Source organism: Otolemur garnettii, unplaced genomic scaffold (assembly GCF_000181295.1).
Source record: "Otolemur garnettii isolate 467f Iridium unplaced genomic scaffold, OtoGar3 scaffold00004, whole genome shotgun sequence".
Taxonomy (NCBI): Eukaryota; Metazoa; Chordata; class Mammalia; order Primates; family Galagidae; genus Otolemur; species Otolemur garnettii.
In genome coordinates, this window is record NW_003852399.1 from 3,122,218 (window position 1) to 3,144,927 (window position 22,710).

Sequence of the window (22,710 nt, forward strand, 5' to 3'; positions counted from 1 at the left end):
TCATCACCATCACCACCATCTCCACCATCATCATCAGCACCTCATCATCACCATCACCACCATCTCCACCATCATCATCAGCACCTCATCATCACTATCACCATCATCATCAGCAGCACCTCATCATCACCATCACCATCACTACCATCACCATCATCATCACCATCACCATCATGACCACTTCACCATCACCACCATCTTCATCTCACTGTCACCACCTCACCATCACCATCACTATCATGACCACTTCATCATCGCCATCACCATTACCACCATCTCACCATCATCATTACCACCATCACCATCATGACCACCTCAACATCACTATCATAATAAATAGGAAAACATAATACTTCAGAGAGTAGGATGAATGAACAGGTAGCAAGGTGGTTATAGACTGGATGCTCCACAACCAGGTTGCCAGGCTGGTTGCCTAGGCAGATTCAGGAAGAATCTAATTTACATGAGAAGAGAGATTGCCGGGCCTGGCTTCTGCACAGTGAGACTTTTGAGAAATTGCTTAACATCTCTGAGATTCAGTTTGCTCATCTATAAAATGGAAATAATACTGCCTACCTGCCTCATAGTGTTATTATGAATATTAAATAAGCTAATTAATATAGAGCAACTAAAACATTGTTTGGCAGTAAGTATTAGCTGCTGCTATTATTACTACTATTGATATTGTCACACAGAGGAGGCACTTTAAGTACATTGACTCATCTCCTACTCACACGAATACTTAACAGTTCGGACTCATGAAGTCACTTTTGAAAGCTGAAGCTCAGCAGATGAGGGGCATTGCCTAGCTTCAAGGTTAATGCTTTGTCTACCATGCCAGGGGACCTGGGCGATGTGCAGGCCACCACACTGTCCAGAACGAGGCCCTAAGCCTTCTCACACCCAACACCTAATACCAGGAAGCAAGCTGATAAGCTCCCTGGCAGTTCCTGGGTCATTTTCATTTTATTTGTGCTGCTTTCTGCAGCTTTTGTGTTCTACAATGCACTTGGCTGGGCGGGAAGCCCATGTGGGCATCAAAGGCCCCGGCTGGCAGCAGATAGAAAGCAGGAGCATTGCCAAGGTTTCCTCCCCTGCTAGCCACCCGCCACCCACCACGCAGCCCAGGGGATTCACAAGAAGCAGGTGCCCAGACCCATTATCACTCCAGGTGTTACTTAACCCTCTACCATGGGATCTGTCCTGAAATAGGCCAGGCGTGCCAACACCAGGTGTGACAGGTGGGGGCTGGTGTGCAAGTTGCTCATGGACCAAGGATGGCAGGCAGAGTGCTACTTTAGGGTTCTGGGGGCTGGTGTGCAAGTTGCTCATGGACCAAGGATGGCAGGCAGGCTACTTTAGGGTTCTGAGAACTTCTGTGTGTGATAACAGATTCAGAAAAGCCTCAGATCCAGAATGGATCCAGGTCCCTGCTTGCATAATTCTGTGTTCATTTATTGAGGACCTGTTCAAGGGAGGGCCCTGGACAGGGATCAAGTGATTCAAAGATAATCTGCCATGGCCCTGGTCTTGAGGAGTGGACAGGCTAGTGAGGGGTCATGTAGGAAGACATATAAAATGCTGTGATGAGCTTTGGGCAAGAAATGGGATCAAAAATAGAAGGTGTTCTAACTTCCTGAGTTCATTCACTCAACTACTAACAGAATGCCCACCTTACCGCAGGTGCTGGGGCAATAAGGGTAAGTGAGGTAAACAATCTCTCTTCTCATGTAAATTAGATTCTTCCTGAATCTGCTAGGAAATCGCAAAGACTTTCACAGCAAAGCTACTGATGTCAGCTATGTCTCTAGGAGCTGTAATCTTAGAGAAATTTTGCTTCTTAGTGCCTCAAATTCCTCATCTGTAAAATGGGTATGGCGTGTTCATATTATGACATACCATGAGGCCTTGACATATTTCCCTATAGAAGAATTTCCCAACAGAAAAAAGTTTACCCTATGTTAAATAGCAAAACCTGGTTATAAAAGCCAGCAGACATTCTTTACCTTTTTAAAATATTCCTGTATGCAAGAATATATATATTTTATATACAAATGTGCTTATAAAATGAAATGCATATAATATAAAAAGTAAGATAAGATAAGATGCTGTATGCACCAACTATATGTGTACTGTTACACACATCTGCACCATCACATCTACGGGTTACAAACTGGCTAGTCCAGTGTCTGTGTAAGTGTATGAGGGTTTGCTTAAACGCACACCTGACTATACATGTTGGAAGGGTAACGAGTACTTTTCGTTTTCCTTTTGCTTACCTGAATTTCTTAAATTGTACAGTAAGCACACATTACTTGTAAAATTAAAATATACAAACGTACAACTTTTCCTTCTCAAAACAGTCAGTACTATTCTTCAAGAACTAGTAACGATCTCCAGATCATGACCACGCCCTCTTGACGCTGTTGTTGGAAAGCTTACAAAGTGCTGACCTGTAGGACTTCATCACCCCTCAGTAGATGTCCTTGAACTGGGCCTTCTGCTCTCCCCACTTACAGAGGGGAAACTGAGTCGTGGAGCAGGTATGTCCTCAGCTAGACACAGCGGTGAGGCTCTCGACGCCTGTGCCCCTGCTGTCTGCCCCACACTGCCTCTCCTAAGAGAGCTCAGAACCCAGCCAGACTGTACCTGCTGCCAGTTCTCCTTTGTGGGGACAGAGGCTATAGATTGCATGGCCGGGCAAGAACCAGAGGACAGAGAGCCTGAGAAAGGAATCTGGGCTGTGAGAACAGCCCCAGCCGGCAGCCCCGGATGGAACGTCCAGGCCAGTGGAGGTGAACATCCGGGCACTGCTGTCCCCATGTGAATGGGCCTCAGAGCAGCCAGGTCCCAGGAACCAGCAAGGCGGGAAATAGCTGCCAGGAAGCTGGCACCAGCACCCCATGCTGCATGTTCAGGCCAACTTGGTTGGCTGCCTGTCAAGGCTTCAAAGGGGTATGTGAAGCAGGCTGAAGGACCAGGCTGGACTGGTCTGCCTGAAACTGAGATGGCTGAACAAAAGGAGGCCGTGGGGGCTGGTTTAGCCGGAGCCCTTGGCGGGACAGAGGGCGGGAAGTGGGAGGCAGCAGGGGAAGGGCTGGGGAGAGATGCAAGGTGTGTGCAGCCTGCAGCTGCTGCAGGGGATGGTGCACCAGCAGGAGGCCACAGGCACAGCTCCTGCACAAGGAAACAGCCACCCAGGGAAGGCCAGGCCTCTGCAGGTGGCAGCCGGGAGAGCAAATCCTTGGGCCAATGAGGAATCCAAGAAACTCCATGAGGTGTCTGTGCAGTTCAAGGAATTCATTCTTCCATTTCTCTATTCACCCAAAAGCAACCAAGAACTGGTCGTGATCTAGACACTCAGTAGTGCTGAGGACCCAGCTGAGGACCAGAAGAATAGGATCCCAGCCAGCTTGCATGGTGGCATCTCCCACAGGCCCAGGTAGGTAGGACCCCAGGGTCTGTCTAGGGTCTTCTCACATGGCACAGGGCTTAGACAAAATGCCAGGGCTCCCCTCCTAGTGCCATCACTGATGCTGGGACTCAGAGCCTGGCTCTTTCCTCAACTTCAAAGGGAAGGTCATACCCACCCCTTGGCCCTGAGATTGCTATGTTCTTCCTAGAGATGAGAGTCACACAGAGATGGAATCAAGGAACAGAACTCAGAGGAGAGCGCATAGCGATCAAAGATAGCAAAGGAGAGGGCTAAAAAAGAGTGGTGGCACGAGAGGCAACGCCCCTGACCCCCCCCCCCACACACACACACACTGGCCTGAGAGCCGGGGTCCCGGGTTCGTGGCAGGCTCCGCTATCCCTCCTGCTGACCGGGCCCAGTCACATCCTCCATGGAGCTGCTTATGTGACAACTGTAAGTACCACAACAGAAGACCCACCAGGTCTTTCTTACACATGCCAGCACCACCGTTCCGGATGGAAGGTGGTGGGAGGCTACACAGAGGAGACTGGGGTTTGAACTCTTCCAGTCCTTGGAGCAGAACTAGCAGAGTATGGATAGCTCTGCATGTCGTCTGCCCGCCCAGGAGTTGAGCCAGCCCCTCACTCTACAGCCTGCAGTGCCTGGCTGGTCTCAGTGGGAGGTGCCGCGGCACACGCAGAGGAAGGGTCATGGACATGGACACAGAGATGCCTGGGTCCACCTTCTACCCTTGCCTGACATGGACTTGGGGAAAGATGTTTCACCTCTGTGAACCTCAGTGGTCCCATGTTTAGCACAGGAGACAACATGTAATACTTGGTAGGAAAGGTTGTTGGAGGGATTAAATGAGACACTGCACACTGGAGCCAAAGGAAAAAGCAGCTCAGTGGAACACGAATTCCTTTCCCCTACTCTAACCTTATTTGAGCACAAGTCCGCTGGATAGAAACCTATGTCATCTTACATGCTCACTACCACGGAGGAGTGAATGAGAAAGAAGGTTGGCTTTTTGGAAGGAAAACCTGGGCTCCTGTCTCTGCTCTGATGCTTTTTACACCTATGAGGGAATAATTGGTCAGGTACTCATCCTCCCGGCCATCCTAGTTGTCTCACCTGTAAAATGGGACTAAGGAGAATGCTCCACTCAAAGCATGTGGGAGACTCTAGTGAGCTGACGTATAGCAAAATGCTTTGCAAACCATGAGGCTTTTAACACGTTAACCACTGCTGTGCTCTGTCTAATCCTGCCAGAGTCCTCTCGTAAGGCATAGATGTGGCCAATGACTCTGCATGGTACTAGCAGGAATGGAGCTTTGCTGAGATTCTGGATGAATTTAAATCACTCCAAATATCTAATCAGAGGTGGGCAGTGTGGCACCAGGAGTTCTCACCAGAATTCAGAATTCCACCGAATTCCTTCCGACCTGGCCTAGGTGATGTGGGAATGGTGTGAGGCAGGGCATTTGGAGAAGGGCACCCGGAGGGAGCTGGAGGGCCTTTCTCCCCTTCTGAGGACTCAAGGCTTCTGGTGCAGGACTCAGGGGCGCCTTGCCAGTGTTTGTTCCGTGCACACTAGCCAGACTCCTGCTTTGTCCTCTGGGTTACATCAGGTGATGGCAGGATTATTAACTGCTTGACAGGTAGCTGAGAGAAAGAAAGGTACAGAGAGGACAAGAGACAGCTCCTCAGAGAACCTGCCAGCCTGGCAGCTGGCCCCCGAGGCCCGGAACGCCCAGGGTCCAACGGAAAGCATCCTGCTTCCGCACCCCGACCCGCTAAGCAAATACACAAGGGTGGCAGGTGCCCAGGGCTGCCAGACAAGCAGGCTCCTGCCCGGTCAGCACCAGCCTGAGAGGAGGTCCAGGAACCTCCCTGGCATGGTTCCCACTCTCTGAGCTGGCAGGTGGGGGGAGGGGTGCTGGGGTGACCAGGAGGGGGGCTTTCCTCTAAGCTCCTTGGAGAGGTTATCTACAGGCACACCTGCAGCTGGCCGGCCCTCGTTCCTCCCCCTCTGAGTACCCCCTTCACCTTGCTGATTGGCTTCCATGAAGGGATCACAAGAGCCCGGGGGCAGTTCAGGTGTTCTATGGTGTATCACTTAAGGTGCTTACTTGGAGACCTGGAAACTAAAAATACTTCACAGGAAATGTTTATCTAGGCATTTCAGTGATGCCCACGGACCAGTGAGATTTTGACAAGTCGCATCAAGGGCACTAGAATAGGTGTCAGGTAACCTGGTCACACCAACTACTTTGTAGTCCTGAACAAGCCGTCCCCCTTCACTGGGTACAATTCCTCCATTGATAAACTGAGGGGTTTGGTCGGGATGCCTGCGCAGGCTTGCAGACTGTGATGGGCTTTAAAGAGGCTGTCCTTGGCCGTCAGGTAGGGGATCCAGAAGTTCATGCTGTCTCCTTAGCTGTGTGCTCTCTGGTCACTCATGTGATAACTCTGAGCTGAGTTTCTTCCCCTTTGAACATGGGGAGAGCCCTCCTTCCCACAGAGTCAACCCCTCGACATGCTCACAGAGGGCTAATCTCACCTTATACAGTCAATCATTCAATGAAGATTTGATGTTTGGGACAACACATGTGGTACTAGGCAACCCTTGATCTTGAAGAATTTAATTCATGCAAGGTAGTTATTACTGATATCCCCACTGCATCGATCTCCAAAACAATGCTGCATGATAACAAAAGCTCAGTGGCATAAGCACCAAGTGTCCATGAATCTGGATGGCCAGGCAGACGGCTTTGATGACATTGGCGGGACTCATTCAGAGGTCTGGGAGTTGATTGGCTGTCATCTGGTGTAGGCTGGTCTTAACTAGGATGAGTACAGCACCCTGCTCTATCCTCTGTGTCTCTCAACCTTCTCCTAGAACCAGAGATCTAGACTGAAATATCGTTTTTTCAGTAATAACAACAAGTTTGACAGCAGGGATGCAACAGCTTTTCAGAGCTCAGCTTGCACCGTGTCTATAGCTCACATAATCAGGTCCAGCCGAGGATGTCGGGACGGGTGGAGAGCAGAGCCATGCCTGTAATCGAATCACCACATCTCTTTACAGATGGAAGGAGGACCGGTCCATATAACCATGTCACCTACACAATGATACAGAGCTTGATGTCTGAGTCTGGGTTTGAAGCGGAGCTGTTTGGACTGTACCAAGCTCTATTCTCATCATCCTTGCGTCGGCATAGAGGAGAGGCAGCAAGAACCCGCAACACCAATAGAGTGCACCTGATACGAGATTTGGGCCTGACGGGAAATTCTTCAGAGTGTCTCGGGTGTGGAAGGCCTGAGACAGTGTGGGAAATGCCATCTGACCCAGGAAGAGAGCTGGGACAAGCTCTGGCCAAAAGCTCCCCTTTATCCAATATAGACTGAAAGCAAATTGCATAGAGTTAAATAGCTGCAACCAACCAGCAACCCTGTTTCAGACAGTGGGTATGAAGTAAGCAGTCTCAGAAAGGAATGCAACTTTCCTTGTGTCTCCAAGCTCCATAAATTCAGGGTAAAGGTCAACCAAAGACTCCATGTTTACTGATCCACTGCCAGCCCCTCCCCATCCCAAAATGTCATTTTACTGTGGAACAGGAGAGCACCTACTAACTCACCTCTCCACAGGGTCTGCAGCTCTACTGGCTGGAGATGGGAAAGAAAGGCCAAACAGTGCTCAGCGCTGACACCCAGCATCTGATTAGGTAGTTCTGGCCCAGGAGCTGACATTTTCAATAAACTGTCCCAGGTAACTCTGACACAGGTGTCCCTCGGATCTTCCCAAGATGCAGAGAGGAAAGCAGCTGTCAAATCACTGCATGTCCTGCGGAAATTATGCACGCCCAACGCCGTGGAGTATCAGACACAAGTCAAGGTGCCTGTGTGCATTCACGCACACTCACACATGCACACCCCACACACTCATACACACTCGCTCATGCACATTACACATTCACACTGGCACATGCACACTCACTCATGCACACTCACTCATGCACACTCACACACCCTTCCACACGCACTCATATATGCACACTCACACACGCACACACTACACACATGTACTCACCCATACACACTCGCTCATGCACACTTGCATACACACTTGCACATGCACACTCGTATATGCACTCACACACGTGCACACATGTACACTCACACATCCATACATGCACACACACATGCACACTTGCACACACACATGCATACTCACACATGCATACAGAAAAGCAGAAAGGTCTGTGAAAACAGAAACAAGTATGTCAGACTCATGATCTCAACTGCTATATAAAGTTCCGTCTGTGTACACCTGCCTTCATTAAGCCTGTCAATAACTTCGGGAGGCAGGAGAGCGAGCCATTTTTCAGATTAGAAACAGAACACACAGAGATGTTAAAGAGTGCAGTGTCCCTAAGCTAGGAAGCTGTGGAGTCCAAGTGCATTCACAGTCATTCTGACCCTAGGTTCTTAAGTGGCAGCATTGAATGTGCTTGGAGTATTCCCTGCCACCAGAAACTAGAGCCTACCCTGTAATGTCTTTAAATTAAAAGATGAAAGTCAAGTTCTTAAACTTGCCGCATGACACTAATATCTCAGGGCAAAGCTACTGCCATCAATACATATTTTCTCTGATGTCTTTTCAATGGGAAATGGCTTAGTCACATGTTATCTCCTCCCACTTCCTCACTCTGGTTTGTACCACCCCCTGCCAGGCTGCTATCCCAGTGGGGGGCCATGAGGAAGGCAGCTGTCCCCTGGGCCTGCTTACTGCCTGCACCTAGGTACAGAGTGCCTTCCTCCGGTCCCCATAGGACTTGCCAGGAAAAGCCACTCCCCTTCTCACAAGGCACTGAATGGGCCTCAGAGAAGAGCAGGGACATGGCCAGGGCCACACAGACAGTTTGAGGCTAACCCTGCACTGGAACTTCAGCCTTATCTAATCCAGAGCCCAAGCTCTTGTCTCCTAGCAAATATGATTCATAGCCTTGTGTCAAGGCTCTTGGGGATTCAAAGAAAATGTCAGCATCCACACAAAAAGAAAAAACAAATGTGATGACCATCTTTACTGCAGGGAAAAGAGTTTCTTCTGCAATTATTAAAAGTAATGAAGGTGTGTGTGTGGTGGGGGGTTGGGGTTCGCTTTGGGAAACATGATGCTTTCCAGCAGAGGGGACGTTTGAAGCCCAGGAGACAGTCTATTTCCTAAAGCACATCCCTATGGCTATCCAATGTGAGAATCAAGGGAAAAGCCTTTAAAAAGCAAAGCCCTGAGCACATGTGAAGTGAAGTGTTAAAAACAGTAACGGACAGTGAACTAAAGTAATAATACTAACAAGAATGACAGTCATCCAGGGAAAAGGGGTTGTTCTCCTTCTCATAAATAGATCACAATGGCAGCAGCAGAAGGACCTCATGGGGAATGAGGCTGTGGGTTCTAAAGTCAACTGCCTGGGTTAGAAATTTGGCTCTCACTGGCTGTGCAACCTTGGGTGAAGCACTTAACCTCTCTGTTTCCTTATCCACAAAATGTAGTTACAAATGGTCCCAAACTCATAGCATTGTCGTGTGAATAAAATGAGCTGATTCATGGCAATTGCATATGTCAGTACATGTTAACTGTTCACAAAATTGTGATAGTAAGACTCTGTTAAATATAGTAATATATTGTTTGCCAGTACGTGCACCATCTCCAAACTCAGTATAAGCAGCCCCTATAGACACAAATGCTATTGTGGGGAGAGTGTGCCAAAACACTCTGGAGGTTTTTCAAGTCCTTGGAGACATCCATTTTTAAATAGCATGAAAGGAGCCCACTACATACTCACTGAAGGGACACCCCAGGCAACATGCTCAACGCGGTGGAGAGGCCTCCACGTCCAGGTGCCTTTTTCTTCACTCTGGCCGTCCCTCCATTAGTGAGTGAGCAGAGGTGCTGAGTGTCATGATGTCCCTGGCACTACACAAGGCGCTAGGGGGAGGAAGCAAGTCTGGTGTGGAGGTGGGTCTGGTCCGTGTAAACAGCAGTGCCTCTGGGGACCCTGCGGAGGCTGTGAGGATGAGAAGACCGTGTGTGAGGAGGACCCACAGGACTGGTGGAATGGAGATCTGGGGATGCGACAACTTGGGCATGAAGAGGACCACAGGAGAATGCAAACTCCTGAGAGAACCCAGGGAAATCTGCCCGGAAGGGGCAATGCCCCTATTCTAAGTAGAGATTGTGAGTTCTCCCTGAGGGATCTGCAGTGGATGAAGCAGGAAGCCCATGGGATGCTCAGGGCTGGGAGCGGAGACGTAAGCAGAGCTGCACTCCAGGGAGACGCACCTGGTGGCCTGGGACAAGGGAAGGACAGAGTTGGGAAGACCCCATAAGGAAGCTACCCCAACATCCCAGGGACTGTGAAATCAAGAGCTAAGGCTGACGTTTTGTTGGTAAAATCTACGAAGTGGTAACTGTTGGCAGGCAAGGTGGGGGAGACCAAGAGTTTGCAAGATGCTAGAACCTGCTTGGTCAGGAAGAGACGGGGCAGCAGGGCTGAGATTCGCGAACTTGAAGTTCCCCTGGGAAGGGGCAAACATGCTTTGGAAGTCGAAAGAGAGGGGCCCTGAACCTGCATTCCCAGCCACGAGGAGCATGTATTAATTTTCTACAGCTGCTGTTACAAATCATCGCCATCAATTCTGCGGTTTGAGACAAGGCACACAGTTATGTTGTGGTGCTGTGGATCAGAATGTGGGTGGGCTCAGCTGCTTTCTCTGCTCCTAGCTTCATTCAGAAAGCTGAATTCAAGGTGTTGGCTGGTGGAGGTGGGGAGCAGTAGAAGGCCTCTTTCAAGCTTATTCACGGGGCTGTAAATTCTGCTCTTATTGTAAATTGCACTCACTGTGTCCTAGAATGGAGGTTCCTGCCTCTTTGCTGGCTGTCAGTGAAGCCACCCTTAGCAGCCTGTCCTTATATGTGGGCCCCACAGTTCAGAGCCAACTGAGACCCCTAAATCCTTCTCAACCTTGGAATCTTTGGCAGCATCTCTCTGATCACAGTTAGAGAAAGTCTCCGCTCTTAAGGACACATGTGATCAGGCAGAGCCCACCAGGATAATCCAGGATACCCTCTCTATTCAGGGTCAATTGATTAGTAACCTTAACTACATCTGCAAAGTCCCTTTTGCCACGTGAAGTAATATATTCACAGGCATGACACTAGTGACTGGGGTGTGGACATCTTGGGAGGGACTATTCCGCCTACCAGAGCTTCTCTGCTTCAAGACAGGAATGAGGTCAACAAGAAGGTGTGGGGAGCACTCCCACAGGAGGAGACCTGGGTTCCAAGGAGTCACTGCCCAGCTTCAGGGAGGGGGATGGGAGACTATCCGGGAGAGGTTTCCCAAGAGGAAAATGGGATTCTCTAATCGTGGATTCTGGAAGCAAGCAGAGTAAAGGGAAATGTCCCCAGCTGAGCTGACCAGGCTACAGGTGATTAGAAGAGCAGGTTTAGAAGAGGCCAGGAGATAGCACATTTGCCTCCAAAAAACCAAATGTAGACAGCACTGAGGATCTAGCCCCTGGGTGCCAAGCTGCTATCACCTCCCATCTCCCATCTCCTGGTAGGCCAATCAGCCGATCCTCCAAGAAGGGTCCAGAGGCAACATGGTGCGTCTTCATGGAAACCCCACCACACACACAAAGGGAGCTACGTGAACCTGCATGGGCTGTTCTGGGAAGACGTTGGTAACATGATAAATAAAAATGGCATGAAAGAAAAATGAAAACAAAACAAAACAAAAACAAAAAACTGGTGAGTATATACGGGCAGGCAAAAGTCAACTGTTAAATGCTCACGAATTTTTCAAACTGGTTTTTAAACCTTTACTTGTCTGAAATTGGCAGTGATGGAATTTCACAAATCTACATTTCAGAGCTTCCCCCTCCCTGCCCCTGCCCCATTCTCCTAAGGAGTTTAATGACATATCCTGGGTTTTTATAAATTACCGAACTGATACTAGGGTTAATCTCAAGAAGGGGCAGGATGAGTTTCAAGCTGGCAATGGCTACTCTTTCTTCTTCATTTTAATTTTTAAAATCAGTGCTATGATAGCAATTAAAATTTTTTCCCATTATCTTCCAGATGTAAAAAATAATGAATATAAAGCAAACCCCACCCCGCTGTAATGCCCCATTTTCAAGGCTTTCTTCCTTGGAGGCAAAATTGGCACCCTGAGCATGGTGGCCGCCTCCAGCAGGTCCAGACAGAGCAGCTCTGACGTTAGCAGGCAGACAGGAAACGCTACTCTATAGCCAGGAACTGCACACTGCTGACCACACGACTGGGAACCGGACAGCCCAGGCCAGCTAGATAGCCGAGGTCCTCCCGGAAGCCTGGGCCTGGCTCCTGGGGGAAGGGCCTTCATCAGCTGCAGAACAAGTCATGGCCCTTGGGGCTCATCTGTTGCAATCATCGTGAATCACATTCAGATTGTCAGGAAACAACCTCCTCTCCAGGGCCAGCCCTTTCCCTCTTGCTGCCATATCCAGGGAATCCTAAGTCTCGGTGCATGGGGAGAGGAAGCTGGAGGATTCCAGGCAGTAACACCAGCCTCCTGTCTTGAGGACGCGGGGCTTCCTTCCTCATTGGCAAGGCTGCCTGTAACACACTCGCCGGCCCACAGAGCTTAGTCAGGCTCCTCTCCGGGAGACTAGCTGGACACTGGGTCACATTGCCTCAGTCTCTGAGGCTCCCCCGGGAAGATACTCCCTGTTTGACCCTGCCTGGGGCACAAATTTTCCACCTGGAATATTTTGATACCTCTTCCCCTGGCATTTCTCCAGGACTCCCTCTGTGACTGCTTGGCACAACAAACACACAGAACAGGCATTGGACTGCACACAGTGGTGAAGACAGAATTATCTGCAGTAATGAAGGGAGCTTCCAAGAGCATCATGGTGGAGACAAACACAGATGGCAGCTGTCCATTCCCTTGAGAGCCTCCCCTGACTTGCAGCCCGGGTGCCCGGCACACAGGCTGATCGTAATGTGGCTGCTGATCTGCGGTGACTTTACCTGACCTTTTGCAGGATCTTTTTCTTTCCTTATCATATCATTGTGAACTATTTGCACCCTGTCCTGATACCCCATAATGTAGCCATCTTTTAGCTATCAGTTTAATGTTAAAATGGCTAAAGAATGAATTCTGTGCATGTGCCCCCAAACACTCCCCTATTCTGTGAGAGGGAAGCTATTTCTGATCGTTCTGGGTTTTAAATACCCCTGCAGCCAACATCTTCGTGCATGTGCACAGCAGGATTCGGAAAAGGGGCTCTGAAACAAATGTACCTATTCATAGATTGTTACCAATGCCCAGGGCACAGGAGATGCACTGGAATTCCCTCCAGGCCTAGAAAGCACAGGAGTTGAATGTGACCCATTGTTCAGTCACAAGGAGCATCATCCCTGTCATGGGGAGTAAGAGCCCAGAGATTAGGACCCTGTCTGACATGGCTAGGCTGTGATGGATGCCAACACAAATGAGGCAGTGGGTGTCCAAGTCCTATTAATATGCCTTTAAAAGAATTAACAGGGAGGCAGCTGATTGCTACCTGCGCAGCCAACAGTAAGTATTGCTGCCTCATGGAATGGACAGCATGATTTTTGCTCTCTTAAGCCTCAACCTCTGTTCTGCCCTGGCCACTTTTTCCTCCATTTTTCACTGACCTTGAGCACACCGACAAGGTCCTCCTGACGTGGAGACATCTGGAGGCAAAGTTTGAGAAAACAGTACTCCGGGACCAGAAACAACGTCAAGAGGACTGAGTTCAAGATAGGGACACCTGGACTGGAGGTCTGCTGGATTTGCATGTCACTCCCTAATTTGCTCCGATGTCTCCGGATCTGTGTTTTCCCATCTCTAAGCAGGCAGGATGATGACGGCCAGCTGATCGCTGAGGGCCCCTCTCTGACGTTTTACAAGGTCCTAGAAGTCAAGAAGAAGAAAATTTGGTGCCCTGGGAAAGGTAGGGCGATAGATCTCACCTGGAGTATGACATCAGACTCTGTACTTCACACTCCCACAGCACAGCGCTCTGACTTGGAAAATCATCACTTTCTGGACAGGCAACCACACCTTATCACCTGGGTAGCTTATTCAATTGTGAATGTCTTGAAGGTAGTAGATGCTAAGACTCATCTTTGTGTCTCTCCCAGCATTCACAGTGTGATGAATAGATAGGTCTGCTGCCTCCTTTGTAACAGCAACAAAGCCAAAGACAATCTGAAAGACATCAGCAAGGGACGAATTAACGTAAATCCTGATCCAGCCACAGAAGACAACCGTTAGCTGTTACATTTACAATGGAGAGCTACCCTTCCTAACACAGAAAGATGACTAACACATGTTCTCAAGAGAACAGGGATCTACCCCTCTTAATACAGAAAGATGTCTAACACATATTCTCAAGAGAGCAGGGATCTACCCTTCCTAACACAGAAAGATGTCTAACACATATTCTCAAGGGGTGGAGATCTACCCTTCCTAACACAGAAAGATGGCCACCACATGTTATCAAGGGGATAAATTAATTATAGGATTAGGTGAATGGTCCTGGTTGGCCATTTACGCCTACAAATAGTTCACAAATAATAAATGCCATAGTGTACAGCAAACACCACACAAGCCAGGGTATGTTCATAAACCCAACTTCATCTGTTCTTATACAACACTAAAGGATGGTATTTAGGGCAGGGGCATGTGGGAACCATCCCTCTTCAGTAGCTTCTTCCTGGGAGGTGAAGTGATTGCGCACCACTTCCAGGAAGAGGTGTTTAAGGGCTGAGGTGCTTTCTCTCTGTCCCTTCCCCACTTTGCCAGCTGAATGGACATCAAGATCCTAGGGATGGAGGAACAACAGCATGGAAAAGAGCTGGGTCTGCAAAGAGCTGCATGAAGAAAAGCTACGCACTGGCCAGGAAGACCTTTCTTCAACTATTACATGAGCAAGACAGATACATCTTTTGAGCTACTAACATACTGGAGTGTATGTTTGTAGAATCTAGAGTTACTCTAACTAAAAATTACACATTTAAAAAAAAAAGTACACATTTTTTTTTTCCGTTCTTGGGTGAAGAAATAAAGCTCAAAGTGGTAAATCAAATGTGACAAAGAGGCACTGTTGATTTCCACTGGTTTCTTGGAAAGCTTCTCAAGTCTATGATGTTTCCATAAGAGCAGGCCCAGCTGCTGGCATGGGATTGTCACGATGGGATCTATCTTTAATAACACAGGAAGATGCCCACCAACTATTAATGGGGGGGATAAATTAATGGAGGACCACACGAATGGTGCTGAGTGGCCAAATGCATAGGTGTTCACAGAATCCAGATGAAGCCGGGTCAGGGTAGAACCCTCTGAAAGCACAAAGCACTCCAGAAATAACCAAGTTGCATTTCTCATTAGCTTTCCTGTCCACATTCCCTTTCTTGGTCAGGTTCAGTCTACGTGGAACTTCTATTTCAGTGAAACAGAGAAAATGAGTGTGGTAGCAGATATTACTAACCTTTCTCCAAGCCCTCTCATTACTTCGAAATGGTCTAAAAAGCCCACCTCTCCCACACACTGGGCCCCCAACTTCCCCCAACCCTACTCTCTGTTTGGCTCATTATCAGCACTGCGCATGGCCAGACATGGCCAAGTGGCTTCACCGAAGCCAAAAGAGCTTATCAGAAATAAGTACTTTATTTGACAGTGAGGCCAGATGTGCAGACAGGGGCATTTCGAGGCCCACAATTCTCTGCTCATAATTAGTCAGCTTCTAGCAATGATGAAAGTCTGAGGACATCACAAAATAATGACCTCCTCTGGCAGCTCCAGTGAGGGAAATTGCTTCAGCACCCATGACAGTATTCCAGAATGTGAGCACTCTGTGAAGCTGATGGACAGCTTCAAAATACCGGCGAACCTTCCATTTGGAGATGAGGACAAACTCCCAGAAGGAAGCTATGTCATCTGTCCAGCCACTCTCCCTATATCCACTGCTGTGTTGGGCAGTAACCTACACCCTAGGAGGGAACAGATGCAAACAGGACCCAGTCCCTCAAAAAGTGGGACTTAATGAGGAACATAGGCCTGTTTGTTTCAGGGCTATTCATATTTTTCAAGGGCCTGCTAACCCCCATTCTTCACTGCACTAACAGCCATCCCAGCAGCTGGGATGGTCCGAAGCCGTCTCCATTTGTATGTCTATAGTTCTCAGAAGACTGTGAAGATTTCTACAAAAGCCTTTTCATCTGTGTGACTCTAGATTCAATGCAAAGTCTTAGGCTGTGAGGCTTAAATAAAATCAAGTCCAATAAATGAATCACGTGAGAAATACAAAAATGAACAAGCACATTTCTTAACCTGCAGGCAACGATTGTAGCTTAACGCTGAAGGGAGATAGGCCAGTAATTCCAGTAAGTTCAAGGACACTCTATGTAAGGTAAAGAAAGCACAGAGGAAGCACAACCAGCTCTGCCAGCAGAGCCTCCCTGGCCGCAAGGCATGGACGATTCTCCTCTCCACAGCACACTGACTGGCTTCCTCACAGGGGCCGCCTCTGCTTTTTCATCTGTCCTCTTCAAAGCCCAAGTTACCCAAGGGTCAGGGGCTGCATCTCTCTTGTCCATACCCCACACGTGTGAATATAACAGATTAGGGACATAAAAACACATTATAGGCTTGGCACCTGTGGCTCAAGTGGCTAAGGCGCCAGCCACATACATCTAAGGTGTCGGGTTTGAATCCAGCCTGGGCCTGCCAAACAACAATGATGGCTGCAACCAAAAAATAGCCAGGTATTGTGGCGGGCACCTGTGGTCCCAGCTACTTGGGAGGCTGAGGCAGGAGACTCGCTTGAGCCCAGGAGTTGGAGGTTGCTGTGAGCTGTGATGCCACGGCACTCTACCCAGGGGGACAGCTTGAGGCTCTGTCTCAAAAAAAAAAAACACATTATAATTCCATAATAGAGATATAAGGTGGTGAAAATGTAGCTAACTTCACCCAGGGTAAAAAAAACAAACAATATTTTATTTTATAAACATTCACACACACACACACACACACACACACACACGGCAGTTCCTGCAATGAAAGGACAGCCACTCAGGAGGGTTATGGAGGCCTGAACCCTCACCAGGTGTCGTCTCATGAGTCAGGGCTCACCTTATAAGGAAGCCAGCGTTATTATCCTCATTTTACAAAGGAGGAAACGGAAACAGGCACAGAGATGTGAAGGTGTCCAGTCTGAGGTCACAGAGCAAGTAAGGACAAAGGTTGTGGTGTAAATCCACGTGGTGTCCCACTAGACCATGACGTCACACCAGTAGGGCTGGGGGAAGAGGAAAGGCCATCATTTCAGCAAAATGAAAAACAACCATCCTGGGGCTAGGCAGACCCTGGGAACAGCACAGCCCCCAGCCTTCAAGCTGCACTGCAGTAACCTGTCAACCCGAATGCACAAACCTGCCCACATCAGCACCAACTCAGTGATACGACACTATCTAAGAATATTTTTATAAATACTGATTCCCAGATCCCTCCCTCTCCCTAGACAAATTAAATCTTAGTATCCGGAGTAGGGTGGCAGTGAGGTGAGTACCAGTATTTTGTGTAAGCCCTGAAGCAACTACGGCAGGCAGCCAGGCGGAGAACTCCTGTGGTGCTCATTTACCAGGGACAGAGGGGGCTCTGGCAGGAGGAGCAGCTGAGAAATCAGAAGAGCAGAGAGGAGGGCAGGAAGCACGAACGGGCTGCCTGCTGCTTCCTTACGCTAGCTGTATTTCTACCCCAAACACGGTCTCCCCTCAACCTGCCTGTGGCCAAAAACTCCTTGTACCCCCCACACAGCCAAGGCTACTGGCTCACCTTTGCCTGGAGAGGATGCCCACTGCCTGCAACCCCAGTACCTTGCCCAGTGGGAGGTGGAGACTTTGCAAAAGCCCCTCAACTTTTTTTCTCTGAGCCTCAGTTTTCTCATTTTCTGAATAAGAATGGTCATACCTGTTCAAAGGACATTTGTGAGCATTAAATGGGTAATGGATGCTAAAGAATTTCCTAAAATGCAAAACTAAGAGCAAGAAAAATGCCAGCCTCAAAGAAAGTGTTACCACTGCCAGGCTGGAGGAAGTTGGCACAGGGGGCGGCTGTGTACAGCAGAGACCTGGGTTCAATCCTGACTTGGCCTTTACTGGAAAATCCAGAAATCACTCTGCCCACATTCCTCTACTGGGAACAAAGGGGCAGCAATGGCTTGTCCCTCATCTCCTCATTCAGCAAATTGGTGCTGGGCGTCAACTCTAATGTTATGGTATAAATCAAAGGAGATAATGCACCTCTGAAAGTGCCTTGGAAATTTTAACGTGCTCAACAAATGAGAGTAATTGTTCCTGTTTGTAACGATTCACTGTGAGCTCACAGAATCTCAGGGACCACTGGGACCTTACAGGGTCCCATCACAGGGAAATGCTTGGGTCCTTTTTAGCCCTGTCACCTCTCCGTGCTAATATGATCCCTGTGTGGCTATGTCCAGCGATGAGATCTTGGCCACTGTCAGAGACAGTTCATTCTGTGAGATGCCTTTTCCAATCATCGGCTGCTTTCTGTCCGCCTTCTATTTCCACCTCTCCATTTTGGCTGTGATCTTCGGGACCCATGAAGCACCTCTGACCTCCTCCCAGCCTTTTGCTTTTTGGAGACAACCATCATGAAAGCCACTTCCTAACTCCCAGCTTCTCCTGTATTTCTCAGCTTGGAGTGCCATAAAGGAATATCACAGATTGGGTGGCTTGACTAACAAAAATCTATCTTCCACAGTTCTGGAGAGCGAGCATGGTCACTTCCTGATGGGAACCCTCTCCTTGGGCTGCGGACAGCTGCCTTCTCACTGTGGAAGCTTTCTGGTGTCTCTCCCTACAAGGGCACTAATCCCATCAGGACAGCTCCAATCTCGTGAACTATCTCACCCTAATTATTTCCCAAAGGCCACCTCCTAATACTGTTGCATGGGGTTAGGGTTTCAACATATGCATTTGCTGAGGGACACAATCCAGTTCATTGTATCCCCTCCTTAAGTTTTACTTGCAAAACGGAAGTGAATCTCATTCAGACATTGACTGAGTACCCACAATGCCCAATGCCCACAAAACATGAGTTATGTATGCTGAGGATCTGAATGAATGACCAAGGCAATGAAGTCTAGAGATGGTCCTGCTCCTTAAGATAGAATGAGCCACAGGGAGTTCACAGAGTCAAAGAGGCCAAGTTGGGAAGAAAACACAGCCTCACCCTTCCCTTTTTTTTTTAAATGTATTATTTTTATTTTTTCCCCCGTCCTTCCCTTTGATTTGCTTTTATTATAGAAGTTGAAACTTCTTCTATTTTTTTTTTTTTTTTGAGACAGAGTCTCACTATATCACCCTTGGTAGAGTGTAGTAGCATCACAGCTCACAGCAACCTCAAACGCTTGGGCTTAGGTGATTCTCTTGCCTCCGTCTCCCAAGCAGCTGGGACTACAGGTGCCCACCACAATGCCCAGCTATTTGTTGTTGTAGTTGTCATTGTAGTTTGGCAGGCCCAGGCTGGGTTCAAACCCGCCGGCTCTGGTGTATGTTGGCTGGCGCCCTAGCTGCTGAGCTCCAAGCGCCAAGCCAGAAGTTGAAACTTCTGAACAAATCTTAAAATCACCATCCAGTTGTTATTTCCTCAGCACCTTCTCTGGACCACCACTGCACTGCAGAGAACGTGGCAGGGAAACACATTGGCGCTCACAGAACTTTAACTTGTTTTCTGCCGTGGGAATGAGATTAAATGTGTTCAATTTGTATTGATAAAATGACGTGTGAAAAATCAAAACCCCTCCCAAGTCTACCTTTGTCATCACAGGTAAGTTAGCCTTGCTCAAGGGTAGCCACATGCCTTGCTAAAACGCACAGGCCCACCTGCTCGTTGTTCAGAAACGGCACTGATGTTCCTGCAGACAAAAGCCATCAGAAGAGAGGCAACCAGGGACTGCACTGACCTTTCGATGATGGCTCACGACCAAAATCCCAGGTCTAGATGACAGTTTAAATCCTGTAAAACTTTAATTTGGGCAAGAAGCTGGCAGCTGCCTTGCTGTCCACTGTGCCACAAGTCTTGGGAGAGGGCCAGTGACTGCCACCCTGGCATTAACAAAAGTGGGATGAAATATGAAACCGTATTACAGTTTATGAGACTGAAGTGTCATGGAGCTTTAACAGGAGGCAACAATATGGAGAAGTCTCATTCTAAAATTGGCCTTCAGTCGGCACTGAAACAATTGTTGCATCCAGTTAAATTCAATTGCCTAAAAGTAATGCCACGGAGGGGGGATCTGGGACCGGGCAGAGGCACACAGGTCCACGGCAGTCACAGGGAGGCTCGGTGCCCAGGAGGCCCAACGGAGCTTCCACAGGGAAACTGAAAAGCACTAGCTCTGCAGAATGGAGAATTCCTTCTGCGCTTGGGTTCCTGTTAATCTAGTCTAACACATAGCAAAATATTCTTGCCATACATCCTTGGAAACACATCTTTATCAAGTGACTTTCCCGAAACCATGTCATATTGAGCTCCGATTCTTACTCAAACCTGTTTCATATGTCAGAATCATAACAACAAGAAATTTAGAAAGACTGAGTGCCCAAACGCCCGGCACGACAGTTGTGTATTTCTAATTCAAATAGAATCAGCCTTCCGTCTAGCACGGCATGACTGACCCCGTCACGTCATCCCGGACACTGAAGACGCAAGTGCACAGACTGTCGCTGTCTGGTTAGCTCAGGCCACACTGCTCATGTTCACATGAGGATACATCAGGATCGGCACAACCATGGACTTTAACAGATTTACCACGTGTTAGAAGAGTCTTCAATACATTTCTCAAGATCTCAAGTTGTCCTGTCATTAAAAATATATATGTATTTTGAAAAACCACAGAGCTCTGCCTAAAGGTTCATCTAATACCATCAGAGTGTCTTTAATGTCCTGAGAACAAGAACAACAGCATTACTATTCAATTAATGCTTCCCCTTTTGGTACAATTTACTAGGGAGAGCCTGAAAGAAAGCATGAAAGAGGACTACTAAGTATTCCTAACACAATGGTACCTGTGTCTTGGGTGGGACATAGCAAATAGGCCTTTTATGTAGCAAATATTCTAAAAGAGAGAAATGCTTTGTAATGCAATGCTTTTTTGATTGTAACTAAAATAATTTTTATTCATAAGTTTCTGAAAAACTGATCATTTCTTTTACCCTACTAATTAGAAAATGATTACTTTTGTGGAAAGATGAACTTTTTCCCTATCCCTATTTTTCCTTACACGTTGGTCCCCCCAAAGTGTCCCTGCTAGTGATGTCAGGACATATCCAATATTTTGTGTGTGTTTGAGTTGTCCAACTTAATATTTGGATACTTCAGAATTGGCTTGATTATACCATCGATACAATAAGCGATATGTGTCAACATTGGCTCGACCATATATTGCTACTGTCTGAGAATAGGCGGCTATATGTCTGTGGTGGAAAAAATTTCATAGTGTTCACTAGCTGGCAAAACATGGACTCCAAAGTGGAGTTCCTCCATTGTGCTCTGGCATGGTGTCCCCACGGATGCCGCCCTTGGCAACATTTATAATGGTGGTGATAAGGACGCCATATATTCTGTATATACTATTATCACCACCATCTCAGCATTACTGAGACGTGCATCCATGGAGACCCCACACCAGGACAGAGCCGACGAACCCAGAAGGTAAAAACGGAGCTAACATTTAGAAGCTACGAGAGGTAATGGGCCATGAAGACAGCTGAAGAAAGTGACAGAAACCATTTTGGAAGAAATGAGCCCCACAGGACTAAGAGACAGGCAAGAGAAAGGGCCAGTCTTTCTGCTGCTGTCTCAGAGCCCGTGGGGGGATACCTTTGTGCATTAGTCTCCTCACGGAGAAATGGAGGACTGTTACCCGGTAACACTGCAGCCTGGAGGAATGCAACCTGGCAGTCATCAAAGGCTACATTAGTCACCACTGATGACAGCTCCGTGCACGCAGTAGGCCTGCACTCAAGGGATGTCACTGTTCTCTGCACACCTCTTTCCCTAAACCGAGGAACATCCACCTTGAAAACAAAACTACACCTAAAAATAAATCCACCTAAATAAAATTCTACAGTAACTACCCAAGCCTCGTGATCATTAAAAATTCTTGAGAGGAACAGATGACAGTTCACTAATTAATTGAGTTTAGGGAGACCAAGTGCCACTTAAGGAACTATTCATTGCTCATTAAAGGAGCAAACGCAAGGGCTGTTGCTCGGCAAAGTTCTAATTTACACTCCTCTGGGGAAACCAAGATGATACAAATTTTGGAATAAAATTCTCCCTGAAGTTTTCAAAGGTGGACAATTAATAGCTTCCTTAGATAAAGGTAAGATGAGTCAGCTGGTGTCACTGTCAAACAGCACAGACTGCAGGCCACCTGAGCACCAACAAATAACACACTTCGTTCAGGATCAGATATGGAAAAGTGGAATGGAGTGGCCAGGGGAATGAAGACCAGGCAGGTGTCCGCAGAGCAAGGCTTTCTGCTCAGCACAGTCTGTGCAGGGAAACACATCAGCGGGGGCGCTGGTCGGGAAGGCAGCAGACCTGAACCCACAGGCAGACGCACAGCCACGCACACGGCCCACATTCTCCTCACACTCTTAAAAAAAAAAAAAAAAATCAGAGAGTAAAAGTCCCCAGTGCTTCACACCTTCCAGTCACATTTCCCAGAAATTTTGTTAATCGGAAATATGTATCCTTCTTAGAATTTCTCCCACGGTGAGATAAATACATGTATGCACTCTACTGCTCTGTATTGTTACAAAAATAAGCTGATTCTATACAAACAGTACCACAACATGTCCTTTTTGGTTAATCAATTGATTATGGGCACCGTTCCATGTTGGCACATGTAAATCTATCTCATAGTTTGTATTTTATAATTTTTTCTGTTTTCATTCTGAAATAATTTCATACTTACTAAAGAAGAGTTGAAAAAATACAGAGAATTCATGTATAGCCTTGCTACCTCTCTATACTAGCATCTTGTATAACTATGCTACAACTATCAGCTCTCGTCAGGGAATTACGCTTTCAGATAATACTACCGCTTCATCTATACACTATTCAAGTTTCACCAGCAATGTCTTGTCTTGTCTTTTCTTTTCTTTCTTTCTTTTTTTTTTTTTT

The 22,710-nt window shown here is 47.7% G+C and overlaps 1 long non-coding RNA gene across 1 annotated transcript in view; it reads right to left on the reverse strand.

The window, feature by feature from the left end:
- The window catches only part of LOC111727745, a 160,723-nt gene that overhangs the window by 44,920 nt on the left and 93,093 nt on the right, over nt 1-22,710 (reverse strand). The window contains exons 2-3 of the long non-coding RNA XR_002775217.1: nt 13,555-13,701; nt 13,146-13,404 (exon numbers count right to left, since the gene is read on the reverse strand). This is a non-coding gene — a long non-coding RNA (uncharacterized LOC111727745). The remainder of the gene's footprint in view (nt 1-13,145; nt 13,405-13,554; nt 13,702-22,710) is intronic.